The sequence below is a fragment of the Hemicordylus capensis genome, chromosome 1, assembly GCF_027244095.1.
Source record: "Hemicordylus capensis ecotype Gifberg chromosome 1, rHemCap1.1.pri, whole genome shotgun sequence".
NCBI classification, from domain to species: domain Eukaryota; kingdom Metazoa; phylum Chordata; class Lepidosauria; order Squamata; family Cordylidae; genus Hemicordylus; species Hemicordylus capensis.
Genome location: NC_069657.1, coordinates 38,730,621 through 38,746,486, shown reverse-complemented (window position 1 = coordinate 38,746,486; position 15,866 = coordinate 38,730,621). Strand labels below are relative to the sequence as shown.

Here is a 15,866-nt window from a genome sequence, read left to right as displayed (position 1 = left end):
CTGCCTGGCTAGACCTCTGTGCTTATCCCTCCCCTCCCCACATCCACCTCTAGCTGAGCTGACGTGCCAGATGCTGAGCCGTGCCAGCCAGTCGCAGCGTGTAGTGTGCCCACACAGAGATGCAGTGGTAGTAGTAGTTGTAGTGCTGCGACTGGCCAGACGTTTACAATGCCCACGCCCACCTAAAAAGAAACCCAATGCTGACCAGCACAGGCCCTTATCTCTCCACCTGTCAGCATTTGGGGACCTGGCGTGGGCACGGCACACACCCCCAAAGTAGCACAGCCCAAATCGTACTAGACTCAGCGGCAGCGGCGGGTATACGTTCTAACGCAGTGTAAATATTGTAAATACTTGTATGTAAATAAACATGTAAATAATTTTTTCTTTAAAACCCCATTTTAAAATCAACCCTCAAAATTGTCCAAAAGGGGGGGGAAAGGTAACGAAGGGAGAACAAAATGATGAATGCCAAATGAATTGATTTTATTGAAAATGTTACCAGAAATCATGTGTGGGGGGCTTGGTTTACATGGAGAAAATAACTGGATGATTTTTTCTAATGAAACGAATGAATTATTATCATCTTATGTTCATCTTGATTGTGGTCACTGTTGATGTTGGCTGATGGCAAAAAAACAAAAAACATCAGAATAGCAATGAACTGGCTGCCAACACAACATATTGATTGATAACTATGCAGGGGGGGAATTGGGTCTCTGTGTGTGTGAGTGGTACAGGCTCAGTCTGTCTCTCTCCCTGTTGTGTGTCTGTCTGTCTGTCTGTGTGAATGGATGCCTAGCACTGTCTCTGTGTGTGGATGCTTTCTGTAGTGTGCTGTCTGTCTGTGCCATGTGTCTACATGTTTTTTTTCCTCCCCCCCCCCGTGACTCCCTCCATCCCCCCCCATCCTCCCTCCTCCCTCTTCATCAACCTCCTCCATCCTCCCTTCCACGCCGACCTCACCTGCCCCCAAACCCCAGTCTGGCAAGATGATGAGAATCTGGTCTCTCTCACCGAAGCACACACGTAACCACGTGTGTGCATAATATGTGGCTGACCAACTCTGAGCCGGACCCTCCTCCCCCTTCAATCCCCTCTGCTACATCCCTCCCCCCTCCCCTTCCCTCTCCCCTTCCCTCCCCCCTCCTAGCTAGCAGCACACACACACACACACACACACACACACACCTGGTGGCAAACACCAGCACGCATGCACTCACACTGGTGCCACCACCACCTGCCTTGGTCCTCTCTGTGGCCTTGAGCAAATATGTGGTGGACCAGAGAACCATTTCTTTTCAAGTATGGCAAAAGGCATGCACTCACTGCGCGCACACAAAGAAGAGGTGAAGACAAGAGACAACTACTAGAACCAGCAGCAGCAGGTGAGTGTTGTTGTGTTGTGTTGCTTGCCAAATGTTGCCCATGCTCAATGCTCTCAGTCTGCTGAAACTAACTAACTAGTATCATCCTTCCTCACACTCAGTCAGCTGCACTCAATGCACTCACCACACTACACTACAGCTGGTGGTAGATGATGTACTGGATTTCAACTTCAAAATCTGTGCTAGGATTGCCCCGCCTCCTCCTGCCTGTAATTGTGCCCTGCCCTCTCCCCTTGCAGTTGCGCGTCATGACGGGTTGGTGTGCGTGCGCCGTCTACTCAGCTCTCCTCTTGTTGGCTTCGCTTGCTAGGCACTGGCTGGCAGCAGCTGTTGGCTGTGTGCCATGCTCAGTCTGTGGTGCGTGTGACTGGCAATGTTGGCGTAGCGTAGCAACACTGGTTGTGGGGGTAGTAGTACTAGTAGTAGTAGTAGTAGTAGTAGTTGTTGTTGTTGTTGTTGTTGCTGGCCGGCCTCTGGCCAGATGTGGGGTGTGTGTGCATCATCCATGGGGAGGAGGAGCAGCAGAGCAGAGCAGGCTGGCTGGCTTGGCTTCTGTCTGTCAGGCCTCAGTGGCAGGCACTGAGTGAGGCAATGGCTTCTTTGGGCATCATCACATCACCCATCATGCAGAGCAGCAGGTCTGCTGCTCTGCTCCGCCTCCTGCTTCTTCTCTGTGTGTGTGCTTAGTGTGCTGCTCCACTGCTGGCAGGCAGCAGCAGCAGCAGTGGCCTTTTTGTTAGATCAGGGAGTTGGTGTTGTCTCTCTGAGTGTCATCTTAGTTGCTTGGGTAGGTGGTAGGTAGGTATTAAGGTGGACTGACTGGGTGTTACGTGTAGGGCGCCCAGAGAGAGAGGGGCAAAGAAGCTGGGGTGGCAATTGATGGGTGCCCCTAGCATTGTTGGTGGGTTTCTTGAAGAGAAAAAAAAATTCCCTTTGGCTAGAATGGGGATTTGGGGCAGCCCCGTGTACCTGCCTCTGTGGGGTGGCAGCACCCCCAAAGTGGGTCCGGGGCCATGGCAAAAATGGCCTCAGTCCCTCACGGCAATCCCCGGAGAGATAGGAGTGATGGGTTTTTTTATTAGGATTTCCTAAGGCATTAAATAACTGTCTCTCTATGTGGCTTTTACCTTTCACCCAGTGTGATACACATTCTATTCTTTCCAATTAGATATTATTTAATGCCTTAGAAAATCTTAATTAAAAAAACCATCACTCCTATCTCTCCAGAGATTGCTGGGAGGGACTGAGGCCATTTTTGCCATGGCCCCGGACCCACTTTGGGGGTGCTGCCGCCCCACAGAGGCGGGTCTGGGGCAGCCCAAAACCCCCATTCTAGCCAATGGGAAATTTCCCCCCCCAAAATTCACCAATAATACTGGGAGCAACCAATTGCCTTGGGATTGTTGGGGTGGAGGACACCCATGGGTGGCTACCACCCATCCCAGCTTTTTGCCCCTAAGTGCTCCACATTGGGAGTTATGGGCAAAAAGAAATTTTTTTAAAAAATTGTAAAAAATCAGAGGAAGGTCCAATCGACTTGAAATTTGGGTGGCAGGTAGAACACAAGGTCCCATTTCAAACAAGCTATTTTTTGAGATCAGAGCCAGTTCGGTTCAGATCCGAACTGGTTCGGATCCGAACTGGACCAGGGGGGTGGTTCGGCAAAACCAAAACCGAACCACCCCGGTTCGGTTCGGACCCGGTTCAGATCCGAACCAAACCGGGAAAACCGGTTTTATGCACATCCCTAATTTTAGTGGCTCCTCTGTGGTGTTTTTGGTTAATCCATTCTTTGATCCAGGCCAGCTTTTGAATGGGGCTTTAGTTACTTGTACTCCAGTCCTGGCGTAGAGGCGGGCTAACAAACAGCCAGCAGCAAGAACACTGAAAAGCAGTCTGCACTTTCCTCTCTGTACATAAGATCTATTTCATTAAACTATTAATATTTCTGATTCCACTCCACTGCCCTATCCTTGCATACCACAACTTTTTCCTGTGGATTCTACAAATTCCACATTCTGGGCAGTGCACAGACCTATTGAACACCACCATGTTTCCCCCCACAAGGCCATGGATGTTGCATCAATCCATGACATGGTGTAGGGAAAAAAAATATGGTCAGCATTTAACCAGGAGGAGCTGTGAGTCTCCTTCTGCCCTTTAAAAACAGTTTTAAAATTAAAAATTAAAAATTCTAGTGCCCTTCCACCTCAGTCCCAGTCCAAATCACTCCTACAGACTTGCTTTGTAACAATGAAAACATAAGCTATAGCACATGCTTAAATTAATGTGCAGTATGTCTTTTATTGTAAGCTGCTTTGGACTCTCTTGTTAAAAGGTGGTAGATGAATGCTATTGATTAACTCACTGACTAATTTGACTACCCACATTTCATTCAGCTTTCACATTTTATATTCAGTTTGGGGATGAAAACTCCTGTGCCACATCAACCTAATACCCATCAATAGCAGCAGAACAAATATGCATATTAATTGTACCATCTTCTGAACCTTGTTTTAGATTATTTGCTTATCTTTTCAGTAAAGTGGAAAAAAAAACAGAGGGAGAAAACTGAGATCATCCTGCAGAAATATTTTCCCTAGTCTATTATTGTCCTTGCATACCGCAACTCTTTCCCTTGGATTCTACATCTTCTAAAACAGAATGGATTTTAGAAGGAAATTTGTTATCAGTGTGCACAACTATTGGAAATTGTTAATATTCTTCACAGAAGCAGTTAAATCATAGGTCACCTGAACAAATGGTTACAATTAAATCATCAATATCATTGACTGGAGTCAAAAGGCAGCCTTAAAAGTTGCTTCATAATTCAGAACAAGCACTTCATTATCAATGGGAGATCAGTGGAAGGGTCCAAGAGAATAATGTGTTTGTATCACAGCAACTGGAATGGTGATGGCATTTCCAGTGAAAATGTGCATGGAAGTTCCCTTCAGTACTTGTCTGCAGAGGCAAGCACTGAATCTGAGGAGAGTTTCTCCTCATGATCTCAATGCTGCACTGAACACGGAAAGAACAGGGTGTGTGACTAGAGGTATGCATTGGCACAGGGCTTGGGTAGCCAGCATGCTTCCTTCCTCACTATAAGTCCAGGCTGAATGCCTGAACAAGTAATTTAAATCTTAAAATGTGTGCTAAAATTATTAAAAGGGGGGGGGGGAATACACCTCTTGACATTATTAGTAGCGACCAATGCCCAGACTAAACAGACTAATCCTCTCACAATGGACCAGGGTTCTCCACTGCAAGGGTTGGGGACATTATTTTCAGCAATCTCTCCTTCCCTCTGCAGCTTACTGTGTCTCCCAAAATCATCTTCCTGAGCAGGAGGACCAACCTGAAGCTTTAAAGCGATCATTGGACTATGGCCCCCGTCATCTAATCCCAATGGCCAATAGACAAAGAGTGTGGGAATTGTAGTTCAACAACAGCGGGGGGCCCTCAGATTGACCATATCTGTCATATTTGTTGGGGCCCCTTCATGGAGATAGTTTCAGGAGACACAGGAGGCTGCAGAAGGTAGAGGAGACAGCTGATTATCTCCTCTCCCACCACGCACAATAGAAAAATCAGGTGTGTTGGTGGAGGGTAAGTCTGGCTGTCAGCCTGCACATTAATAATTTTCAACCAGAATGGTCAATGTTTGTAAATTATTATAATCAGTTTTTTTAGGATTTTATGAATGTCCTAAGATTTGCTTCTGTTCAATGACAGGATGTTATGGTTTGGAATTATCACATGTATCGCTCTTTGACTAATGGTAACTGACATTCTGCACAAGTTTCTGCTTGCCTTGTAACAAAGTGTGCACAGAAGTGTGCCAGAACGCTCTTGTGCAAATGTGCAGAACTGCACAGATAATAATAATGGAAATAATGGTAGTCCGTCACGCAACTGTGTTGGTGCAATTTCACACATTTGCACAAAACTATTTTTGTGCACATGCTTTGCAAAGTAAATAGAAGCGTGTGCAGTATGTCAGCCATTAATCTTAAAATGGTGTCATGTACAATTTACCACACTGGGACATTCTGTCCTTCACAGATGTGGGTTATTTGCAGCCGGTTTTGTGCACACCCCTGGTGAATAGTAGTGCAAGTTGTGCTTTACATGCATGAAGTGAACACTTCCATGGTTTTGACCACACAACTATGAGAGTTATCCCAGCCTCCCTTCATGCAAACCAGAAGTGATTTCAGCAGATATGAATTTTCTCCCCTCTCTCCCTCAGCCATGAGAAGCTACACCTGCCAAAATCCCATTTCTACACAACTGTGGAAGCTGCACAAACCTTTTCTTCTTTTTCATTCATCACAGAATGTTGACCATCTGCAGTGCTAGGTCCTGCTGCAGGTTTCAAATAGGACCAAGGCTGAGTAAGTCCAGTGTTGCTGTTCAGAGCAATCTCTGTTTATGATCAGACTGAAAGAAGAACAATGTGGAAGGGGTGAAAACACAAATAGCAACCAGCCAATCAGGCCGTAAACAAGCCCTCTCTTAGGAGCCATCAACACCAGCTATAGTTTCATCAATGCCAACAGTTTGCAGGTGGTGTCAGAAATAACTTCAGCAATGAAGCTCTTGCGAGTTTATATGGCTTTATCTAACCAAACAGAGGGTTAGGTGAAAAGAAGAAAATTATAGTAAATTGGAATGGAAAACATGTACTAGCATCATCCACTGCCCAAACAACTTCAAATATATATATACACACACACCACCAGTGTTCTCTGTAATAGGGATTCCTTGATGTTGTTGACAACAACTCCCAGCATCTTCAGACAAAGGCCATTGCATCTGGGGATGCTGGGAGTTGTAGTCAACATCTGGGAATCTCTGTTTCAGGAAACACTGCCTACTATCCATGGAAATAAAATCAGACAAGGAACTGTGTGTTTGGAAGCTTTTCCCTCTCATGTATTTTTTTTAAAAAACCCTGCTACATATTTCTTGGTTCCTTTGTTTTTGCAAATGGAAATTGCTACTATGGTATATATCAAAATATCAGCAGGTTGTCAGTATGTGGAAATTTTTTATATTCCTAATTTTCCCCACTAGCCAGATTTAGCTATTGGTTTCTTGGGTCCTGACCAGCTGTTTGCACTGCCCAGAAAGTGAAGCACACGTTCCATAAATCACATTAATATTTTATTTGGGTTACAAAAGAAATAAAGTAGAAAAGCTAATCTTAAAAAGTTTAAACATATTAAAGAATTCAGAAGGCATCTCACCAAATATGTTGCATCAGTCAGCAAATCAGCAACACAAAGGATAGAACTCAAAACAGGAGGCCTAATGAAAATTAAAAGAAAAATCAAAAGAACTTTGAGCTTGAAGCCCAAAGCTAGGAAAAATTAAGAAAAAGAGGGAGAAAATCCAAAGAGGAAAAATATACCAAAGGGCAGAAAAGTCCCCCCAAATAGGAAAAGTACCCCAAAGGAGACAGAAGTTCCTCAATCAAATCTATGGCCTAAACTTTTCTAATCCCTTATCATAGAGGAGTTCCTTTCCCTCCCAAGAGGATGGTTTGAGGTACTTGTTAGGTTTTGATAGGCCACATCTAATTACAAGATACCACCCATTTTGATTAGAAAGATGTCATTTTAGAATGATTAGGTACTAATCAATATTGTCTCATGTGCAAAAGTTATGAATTGCTGACTTTCATAGTTTGTATATATTTAGATTATATGATCTCACTGTCGTTTCACTATTACCTAATGGCCAACACTCAGCAGAAAAAGTCCCTTTCATGTTCTTGTGGCCTTTCTCATTAGAAAACAAGCCATTTACTGATATCTGATTTGCTTGAATGCCGTATACCCCATCCATATACCCATTTGCACAGATGCCATATATCCATAACCAAGCTAATTTCCATGTTCTTTGCAAAGAGCCAGCAAAGCAAATTTGCAAAACTGTCAGCTTAAAAACAGATTTGGACCAAGGGTCATATATGAATTATTGATTCCATAAGCATAGAAGCCCCTTATGTGATAAAAGATTGAAATAGTGAGATTACATATGGTATATGTGTATGTATGTAAGTATATGTTGAAACTTGCACGCCCCCTACTCCTTCAAGTGTTGCTGTACTTGTTTACAGAAGCCAAAGGCCAGTCCACCTGGTGCCATCACTTACTCATTTGAACATCAGGTTCAGATGTTAAGGCTCCACCAGCTTTTATGCCATCAAAAAGCATTGTATAATCTATTTCATGTTCTTGTTACTGAAGTGCAATTCCGTTGAGCGTGGAATTACACGCTGAAGCAGTACCATGTTGTTACAATGTAAACTGTTGAATTCTGGTGTCTCTGTTGAAGTTATCAAGGGCTGTGCTCATATCAACTTGTATTTATCCTTATGTTGCTTTTCATTTCCATGTAAATATGCATCTTCCATCATTGCAGCAAGGAAAAGTAAGCAAAAATGTAGTTATATGAACTGGTAAGTATAATCATGCTAAGTATTGTGCCTATAAACCATATGGCCCTGCTCAAAAGACGATGAAAAGCATCCATGTCATCTAGATATGTACACCAACCATTTTCTGGTTTATGATGATCTTCGAGATTGCTTACAGAATCTGTTTTCCTGTCTTTTCGAAGTTGAAATTACAGCTGCATATTGCTTCGCTTGAGCTTCTGAAGTAGAATTCACCTGGAAGCTCTCATTTCACTTTTCTAGGGAAGAACCCACTGAGCAGGATCCAGAGTGTAGTGGTGGTGGTGGTGTTCAGGTGACCTGCTGAAAGTTCAGTTCCTGGGAACTTCTGAGAACGAGAGCTTTGCAGGTTTGGACAATGCTCCTGAGAGGAGCATGCGCTCCCTGGCAATCAGAGGTTCCCAGGAACCAGTTTTTCAGCAGGTCATCTGAACTCTCCCTAAGTTACTCATGACAATGAGCACCATGAAATAGATGAGACGCAACTAACTTGTGATAAATTTCAATAGTACTTAGTTACTACTAACTAAATGTGGTTTCCGCCCAGTATAATCTTTCAATCGCATAGGTCAGGGGCTCCCAACCTTGAGTCCCCAGATGTTGTTGGACCACAGCTTCCATCATCTTTCAGCTGTTGTGCCTGGGGATAATGGGAGTTGGAGTCCAACAATATCTGGGGACTCAAGGTTGAGACCCCCTGCCTTTTTTAACTGTGACTTACCATGTCTCAGAGGCTGCATTTGCATGTAATGTGAAACCGGAGGTTGCCAAACCCGCAGTTATTTTTTCTAAATGTCAATCATATCACAGGCATTCATTCAACTGCATTCCGGCAACCTCAGTATTCAGGGCTGGGGAGCCCCTCCCTCTTCCTGGTCCACCGAGGCCATGTCCCAGCAAGCTCCATAGCACTCACATCACCAGACTGTGTGCATGGCATCAGGATGTATCCAGAGCAGCAGCCACTGGCCACAATCTTCACAGGGGCATGCCAAGCGCTTTCGTGCCTTTTTGGAATGGTGTGCTCACCCTCAGCAGGGAAAGGGCATTTAAATGCCTTTTAATGCCATGCCATGCAAACCCTTCTTCTGACAAAGACTGCACCACCACCTTAGTAACAGCCTCATAACAAAACAGTTTCATACAAGCACAATTTCTGGCAATGGAGGAATGCTGAGAAGCAATATTTTTCTGTTACTCAGGAAAGGGAAGGGAACATGAAGACTTCCTAAGAGGGGATATGTATATAAGGGAGAGCAAAGGATCCTGGGGTTTTGCCCACTGTGACCAAGGATGCTCTTGCGATGGCTCATCCTAGCAAAGCATTCCATGGAGCCCAAACCACACTCGTGCCCCCATGTTCGCTTGTCGCCAGGGGACTAGCACTTTCATGAGAGGGCCAGTCTACTGAGAGGGCCTCAGCTCACCAGCCTTTGGTCTTTCATTGGACTACGTGCTCATAGGTTGAGCTACCGGGGGGGCAATTGCATGGACCCCCATTCTCATTGGTTAATGAGAGAATTTTTGCATTGCGACCCCCCTCCTCTCCAGGGAAGCCTTTGACAAACCCAAAGGAGATTTTGATGCTCCATGTGTCCAGGCGTAGTTGGGTTGGCAGACTAGGGAAACACTGGGCCTGGGGACAGATCATTATTCTCATTCAAATTTCCCAGGTTCAAATCTGCTGTATGCAGATCTGCCACCACAGGGAACCGTGGGAGAGGGAAGCCCTGGTTTACTGTGAACCCAGGAGAGTGGGGTCGCCATTCTGGGCAAAAATAAAGATGGGCATGTTCAAATGGGCAGACAGGCTGACAGAGGGCATGTTTTGACTGCTTCTTCACAGCAATCATAAAGACAAGAAGAGCTGTTGCCAGGGTACCTGTCCCCATGGCTTGCTTGTATAGAGCAACCAGGCTGGACGGCATCTGCCATCTAGCCCACATGATGTCTCCATGGCCTGACACTCTCGTGAGAGAGCAATCCATGGGAGAAGGGATGTCATCACACATTGTTTGCAAGTCTGCCCAACACCCCTATCCCCACAGATGGTTCTTCTTATGAGTTGTGAAGGGGTATCCCCATGACCTTACATTCTCATGAGTGAGTGGTCTGCTCAAGAACAGCATCCCTTGTCATCACACATCAAATCGCTCCTTTCACTGGAGGCAATGCTGATTCTGCTGCCCGGCCCTTCTCATAGAAAGCCTAGGGACTGCATGCATTCCCCAAGGGGAAGGAGCTGGACCTCCCTTCCCAAACATCATTGTGCAAAAAATAGTGCAGAGCCATTCAAGAATTTCTGGTTTGGGCTGCCCTTTAAACCTGACCCCTGGCATCACCACCCTGCCATATCCTGGCATTGCCACCCTGCATGTTTTTGAATTGCTTTTATATTGTTTTTAGCATTGTGTTTGAATTGTGGGTTTTATGTCTCTTTTAAAAGTTGTACACCGCCCAGAGTCTCTGGATGGGACGGTTTATAAATGTAATAAATAAATAATAAAATAATAATATGTTGCCATCCCAGTGATCTAATGGAGTTGCCCTGTTTATGTTAAGATAAATCTTGATCACTTACTTTTTGGAGAGCTAAGGACATAGTGCCTGTCTTGCCATCCTGTCCCCTTTCCCTCCTGACTGTCAGGAGGAAGGAACAAGGGACAGAGTGGGGAGAGGGCATGTCCCCATGTGACTTTTCCATTTGACAGGCTTGGAAGCTTGGGATGGGACATTGTGCCCCCTGTTGCTGGGCAACTGCTTTGTTGTATCAGAGACAAGGGGAGGGGCATGTGCTCAGAGAGGTGATCAGTGAGAAATGCCACAGGCTGAAGATTCAAATTGGAGTTTGGTGAGGCAAACTGTAGATGAGGTGAGTTTGATGAGGCCATGAAACTATGGTTGCACGCATTTGGACATTCACAAATTCAAACCTCTGACCCATTTAACTGCAGTTTCACATGACATTCGAATGCCACCAGTGTGTTGAGATAAATTATCCTATCTGAGAATGCTGAAAGATTTGTTGAGTTTCTTTGGTCTTAGGTATGTTACCAAATTCCTCTCATCAAAACTGACAATGGAATGCTTGGTTGTGGACTCTTCCTGCACCTCAGCAGAGTTAGTTTTATAAGATATGCACATGTCTATGGATTCCATGCATTCTGTACATTTATGGAGGGAAATGCATCTAAATGCATGCACACAAACACACACACACAACCTTATACAAAAAGTCCCTGATCGGTTCACAGTATAAAACCCATTAAAACATTAACATAATTGAAACAAAATATATTGTCACACAAGCTGTTTGGATAGGAAATCCATGAACATATTTGGAAATACATATTTAAACAGAGATTTATTTTGGTGATCGAAAAAATATCCAGGGATTTTTAGTGGCAGAGAGTGGAAGAGAAATCAAAGCAAACTGTGTGATGTTTCAATGGAACGGGAACATAGAGATCAGTCCAGCAGTCCTTGGAGTTCTGACCTACTGCCCATTATGAGCAGCTTGAGTTGTACAGCAAATTGAATAATAGATTTGGGCCAGGAGAAGCTGGAAATTAAATTTAGTAACTCCGTTCTAGCTCAAGTTACTCAATTGGTCTATCTTTCTACTGGAAATAGTACCATCTATTTTATAGTTGTGAGATTAAAGGAAACAAGATGTCTCAGTCAGTGTGGTGCAGCTGATAGAGCGTTAAGTTTAAACATGGGACACTTGCATTACTTAACAAATTCACACAGCAGATGTGACTGGCAGGGAGAGTGATAAAAATGGATGCTTTTTATAAAGTTTAGTATCACTTTATTTGCTATGCAAAATTTAAATCGTACAAACTTCTCGCAGCCCTCTGTATGGCATATAGTTCTTTGGAAAGTCACAGATGAATGACTGTGATCTTAATTTCTCTTCCTCTTGATCCTGTACTTCTATTATTTCAGAACCAAATGATACAGTTGGTTCTCTAAGAAGCTGTGCTTTCTCATTTAGTTGATACTAGATATTCTTTGTTGTTTTCATTGTTTTTCGGTATGTTGCTGTCTTCACCTTCATAAAAATTAACTATTCAGTGATGGCATGAATGCAGATCTGTAGAGCCTCCTTAGCTGATCTCAGTGAATGGGGGAAAGAATATGTAGAAGACACTCCTTCAGCCTGGTAAGGACAAGAACTGAGAAATTAAAGTAATGGAAGGGCACTACACAGAAAGGTCTGGGTCTGTAGATTCCAAGAAAATATGGCATATCCACGATGTCGTCTGGGAGAGAGCAGGGGAGAATCTGAACAATTGTCATATATGATGTGGCTGAAGAGAAAGTTAAAATAGAATTCTGACCCTCCAGACCATTGTAGGACTGGTTCACACATGAATTATTAGTATTTAATGACTATAGGTGGTGGTTTGCATGTGTGAATGGACCATTGCACATCTAATGCAATAGACAGAATGTTCATGTACCCTCACATTAGCCAAAATATTGCTTTTTTCAATGAAATCTGTTAACATAGTCAGTTGCCACACAGCAAGACCTGCTTCAAACATGCATGTTATTGATTGTGATGATGGCAGCATCTAGAGATGACAGAACTGCAAGAATTCTAATTATGCCGGGGGTAGAGTGGGCCTGCTTGTTGTAGTCTCCTTAGCGACAGATGTTGAAGGTTATAGGGAGTGTGATTTGGCTAAAATTCAGGGGCATCAGTAGATGGTGACATCAAGAAGAGCTCCTGTACCTTGCTCTCATAATTTGAACACTGCATGGATGCGTGTAGGCAATCACAGATATAACATTATGGACAGGGCTGTCATATTACCTGCACTCTTTCCAGTTGTGGGCAGCACACCTTAAACATTATGTGGACAAATAGGAAGGGGTTCAGAGGAGGGCAATAATGGTGGTCAGGGCTCTGCAGAACAAGCCCTATGAGGAAAGGTTAAAGGAACTGGATATATTTAGTGTGGGGGCAAAGATGACTAAGGTGGAGAGAACACATGATAGCACTCTCCAGTTCAAGTTTTGAAAGACTATCAGACTGAAGAGGGCAAAGACATGTTCTCTGATGTCCCAGAAGGCCAAACTAGATCTTATGGACTTATATTACAGGAGGGTCGACATCAGTTGAACGCTGGAAAGAGCTTCTCAACAGGAAGAGCAGCTATACAATGGAAGCAATTACCTGGCAGGAGGCTCGCCCTTCCTTGAAGGTCTTCAAGAGATGCTGGACAGCCATCTGTTGAGGATCCTTTAGCTCTGAATTTCCCACATGGAGCAAGGGGTTGGGCTGGAAGGCCTACAATGCCACCTCAAATCAGAATGTGCATGAATCAAGATTCGAGCACAGAATGGAAGCTGAACCAGTTTGTGGAGCTGCCAAACCAATTCGCCTGGTAGAGGGCAGCGCTGGGGGGAGGTGGCAAGTGGCAACTCTAAAAGTGAGGACAGCAGGTCCTTACCTGCTCCTTCAGCTTTCCACACAGTCCGCCCAACAGCCCTTGAGCAGCGTTGGCATGGCAGCAGCATGCACATGGCCTCCACACATGCGCAGCAGCCATTTGCATGGTCAGCATGTTTGCTGACACACCCTCAGCAAGGACTGCTCGGGGAACACCGCTTGCATGCACAGACTGCAGGGGGTGCACCTTTTCAGCAGGAAGTTGCGTGGGGTGGTGGAGGAGTGGGTAAGGGCCTGCTGTCCTTGTTTTTAAACATGCCACTCACCGCCCCCTCCCAGCACCGTGCTCCACCAGTCGAATCAGTTCAGTGGCCCCACAAACGGCTTCAGCTTCAATCCTGTGCTCAGAACTCGATTTGTGCATATTCCTAACCTCCAACACTATGATTCAGTGACCTAACATACAATACTTTCCAATTCAATCAGCTCGTACATTCACTGCCAATCAATAAAGAACAGCAATCCAGTGCAGAGAAATCAGTTGATGCAAATGTATGTGTGAATCATCATCTTCAGATTAAGGTTCCCTTTCACTAAGAAATGAAAACAAGGGTGCAGTAATTTCAGAAACACAGGAAGAGCAAAATGTAATCGGTGCAACATTATTCAGAGTAGTGTGATGTTAATATATATAGTACTGGTTACTCTACACACACACACACACACACACACACACACACACACACACATTTCCATTCCTTTACTGATAATAAAAATATCCCTGGCAGCATGGAGGAGAAAGAGCTCCAACTATAGCTTCCTTCATTAGCATAAGAAAGACAACCTACACAAACTGCAATAAAAGTCAATTGACAACTCCCTGGAGCTAACACAATGAAAAAGCATTCTTAAAAAAAAAATGTTTTGCCTTTTAATGTTTTTATAGGCCTTGTTATTGATTTGTTTACATTCCATTTATTTGTTAATGGCCTAGAAATACATTGTACAGTATCTAACACATCATTATCATACTTAGCTCTTCACTCTTCCAAGCATTTATTTGAATTCCATATCTCCATCATGTATCTGGGGACCTGAATAGCTAATGTAGCTGCTGTAATGCTGAAAGGGAGAGAATCGTGTGGGTGTATGTATATATGAAAATCATTACTCTGCTCTCAAATTTAGTTCAGTGTTAGATAATGGACACATTTTTTAAAATGTCAGTACAGATTAGTGTGAGCCGCAAAGGTAATCTTCTACTTTAGAAGCCTCGCTTGCTTCATTACTCTTGCTGTTTAATAACCTCTGCAGACAAAGGCCAACTTTGCCTTGTTGACTTAGTGGAAGAAAATGGGCTTTTAGTATCCTGTCAGTGCAAGGTTCTTAGTTATTCCTTCTTATCTGGAAGTTTGGGATAATCAGAAGCTGATTGAGAAGGAGGATTTTCAAATTATTCATATACATGTATTATTATCTAAATGGCTGACATGATGTGCAGGGGCATGGAGCCACTGCACACTACACTGGGGCTGTTGGGGACTTATAAGGCAGCCCTGACACTAAAAAACAGCAGTGCTACTGCAGTTCCTGCCACTGCCGCAAGTGAGAGGTGCTGCAGCTTGTTCTCGACAGCGTCAGGGCTGCCTTTCAAGTCCACCACAGCCCCATCACACTGCACAGCTGCTCCGTACCACTGCAAACGATGTCAGCGATATGTTCACCCCACCTTGCAGCTGCATGGTCCTCAGGGCACCTGCTTGCAAACCATAATTAGCCTGTGGGCTGTTGTAGTGAGAGCATTGGCCATATCTGGGGAGGCCTAGGTTCAGAACTTTGCTCAGCCATGAAGCTCACTGAGTCACCTTGGCTTAGTCAGCCTCTCTCTCTCTCTCTCTCGCTCTCGCTCTTCCTTACTCATAGGATGATTAAAGGTGAAGATGAGGCCCTGCCCAACTTCTTCTTCAGAGAGGCATGAGCAGGAAAGCAAAGAGCATGCTGTCATCCAGCTGGTGGGGGCCCCCTCCGTACCACTCAAGACTAACAAAGATTTCATGTAAGCAAATGCAGTTACACATATGTACATACATTCCATGAGCCTATTCCCACGATCACTGGAAAGTGGGCTAAGGGACCCTAGCCCGATTTCCAGTGATCGTCAGAACCACCAGGCTCGCAGGTGAGCCTGGTGGTTCCAATGCAGCTAGCCCGCCTAAATCCCCCTCCCATTAAACAAGATTAATAGAGCAAGCACTCCATTAACCTTGGGGTTTTTTTGTTCATTCCTGCCATGGCATGCAGCGACACATGAGCAGACCTCTGACCGGGCAGCTACAAGCAGCCTCCCAGTCTCAGGGGTCCCCTAGAATGCCCCACATGCTTGCGTGGGGCATCCTGGAACTTCCAGGGCTGTGTAGCCCCCGATCCCCCCACAGTCCCCACTGGCTCCATGACAGAGCCAGTAGTCATGTGAGCGACCAATCTGGCCACTTAGGGCTGCAGGCCTGATCATCTGCGGGGAGAGCCTGGTAAGGTCCTATGCCAGTTCAGAAGATGGTCTAAGCAGTTCCTTCCTTTCCTTTCCTTTCCTTTCCTCCCATATTTCTAC

The 15,866-nt window shown here is 44.6% G+C and overlaps 1 long non-coding RNA gene across 1 annotated transcript; it reads right to left on the bottom strand.

The window, feature by feature from the left end:
- Positions 1-503: 503 nt before the first annotated feature.
- Positions 504-10,555, bottom strand: LOC128327199 (uncharacterized). The gene is made up of 3 exons (XR_008308531.1): positions 10,436-10,555; positions 5,701-5,831; positions 504-624 (listed from the first exon to the last, which is right to left on the bottom strand). It is a non-coding gene; the product is annotated as an uncharacterized LOC128327199 (long non-coding RNA).
- Between the last annotated feature and the right edge of the window lie 5,311 nt (positions 10,556-15,866).